This window comes from Gordionus sp. m RMFG-2023, chromosome 2 (genome assembly GCF_954871325.1).
Source record: "Gordionus sp. m RMFG-2023 chromosome 2, tfGorSpeb1-WG-v2, whole genome shotgun sequence".
NCBI classification, from domain to species: Eukaryota; Metazoa; Nematomorpha; class Gordioida; order Chordodea; family Parachordodidae; genus Gordionus; species Gordionus sp. m RMFG-2023.
This window is the reverse complement of record NC_088776.1, coordinates 3,177,094-3,179,572: the sequence shown is the minus strand read 5'-3', so window position 1 is coordinate 3,179,572 and position 2,479 is coordinate 3,177,094.

The following is a 2,479-nucleotide window of genomic DNA, read 5'->3' as shown; positions in this document are numbered from 1 at the left end:
TAAATTAAATAAGAAATTATAAACTAAAAAGATTTTTCTCTAAAATTAATATATACATGGTTAATGATTAATTTTTTTAAAATTAAATTTATAAAAACCGGAACAAACCGAAAAAAACCGTTATAAATTATAAACCGAACCGAACCGATATGATTTTTTTTTAAAAAACCGAAATGGAACAAAACCTTTATAAAATTTTAAACTAAAAACCGGAACGAACCGAACCGTTATACTAAACGGTTCGATTTTACATTAACCTTTTTCACTTTGATAACTTTAAGAAATTTTACTTTACTTTAAAAATTGGTATTTTAACTTTATTTAAATTAATTTTAAAAAAATTATGATTTTGAGACAGATCATTTTATTACCATCAGGGCTTAATCACTATATCTAAGTTTAATTACATACCAAACATATTTGATTCTGGTCTAATCGAACCCAAGATAATCCCTTCAATGTATATGATTTATTTAACACATCAATTATCATCGTCTTTTTACTCTTTTCCGTCAACAATTTAAAAATGTATTAATAAATAAAAATAAGTAATTGATTAGTTCATTTTAAGTTACGCGAAAATGTGATTTAAATGTAGTGATAAAAATAATTCTAAAAAATATTTAATTGTATGGCGATAATATATTAACAAAATGTTTTAAATCACCCCCCGTTAGGCATAAAGCTAAAAAATATTTATATATGTTAGCATCGATTTTTCCGGCAATGCATTATTTTTTCAACTTTAAATCATATTTTAGGCGCGTTTTTTTTAAATTTAAAAAATCTTATTTTTCCGGAAAAAATATTCCATCATGTTTGGAATACCTATCTTATGAATTTGTAGACAATTTTGCTTTTAACCTTAGAGTCATTTATATAAGTTATATAAAAAATATATGGAAAATTTAATATAAATTATATTTAGTTTAAAAATTTCGTGAAAAAAAAAAATCTAAAATCCATAGGGTAGGTATTTCAAACATGACAAAATATATTTTCGGTAAAATCAGATTTTTTAAATTTTAAGAAATGTGCTCGAGAAATGATTCAAAGCTGAAAAAAATAACACATTGACGATAACATATATAACAAAAATTAGATACAAGGAAAATTTATATATTCCAATTTAATTATTAAAATAGTAATAAATTGTCATATTTAATTGAGGTTAATAATTTTAGTTTGAATAAAGAAGAAAAGAAATATATAGAAGAATACCATAGGAAATTAATGAGCATTTTGCGATAAGAAGACTTGTAGTAATAATTAATCACGAGAAAATAAAATTTTAATGTACATGAAAAGAGAAAATTAGAGTAATCTAAAAGTTAACAAAAAACGACAATTAAAGTAGCTGAATGTTAGGAATTGTTGTTAAAGAATGCTTCGTGTTGAAAAATGATTACATAGTAGGAAAATGGTGTTGGACTAATATATTACGGAAATCGGTCTTTTGTTACCCATAGACCTATTCTTTCTGAAACAAACTTAGCAAATACCTGGCAATTTCTGATAATTTCATTTGTATTTATCCTTTTTCTTTCTTTCGATATTTATTTTGATCTATATTCATAAAAATTACATTTAGTTATTATTATTATCATACTAATATTATTCAATAATGGAAAAGTTCATTTAAGTTGATAATTTACATAGTGGAAATAATCTATAAATTTCCATGATCCATAAATACGTTTTCTTGAAACTTTAAGAGATTTTTTCTCCTTTCCACAAGTATTTAATTTATAAAAAGATTGTGGAGTCAAAAAAAATCATCCTGTAATATGCCATTGATATATAGGCCTAATCCCTTTAGTAATTTGCTCTTTTTTCTAAATTTTGTGAATTAACCTCTCAATCTTCTTTTCTCTCTTCTTGATCTCTTATAGCTTTTCCATGTTCTATGGGTGTTTTTTCTAAAGAACATTCACTAATAGAAACTAGTAGTTTCTATTTTATAGAAATGGACACCCCCCCCTCCCATTTTCCTGTGTGTTTCTGTAAATAAATTTAATATGACATCATAATAAACGATAATAAACAAAATTATTATTTTTTAAAAAGAAAAGTATCAAAATATCAATTTTTTAGCATTTCTAATATTTAGGGAAAAAAAATGTTTAAAAAATGCTACAAGGACCAGAGATCTGCACGTGAGTCTAAAGCCCTTCGATATATTTAATATAGTGAAATAACCTAAGCGTGAATTCGTGGCCAAGTACACAAAAATAAAGCATATTTTGTAAACTTCGCCGCAAATTTGAGCCAATCGTTAATGAAAAAGGTAATAGCGTTCCCACCCTCCAGCTTATCAAAATCTTAACGGATTCCTATAGACTGACATTACGACATGTGTACGAGAAGAGAAGAGAAGAGAAGAGAAATTTATTTTAACGATGGTTAAGCCCATGATTCATAACTTTATTCTCCTTTTTTTTAAAAAAAAAAAGTATTGTTACAAATGAAAAAAATAATT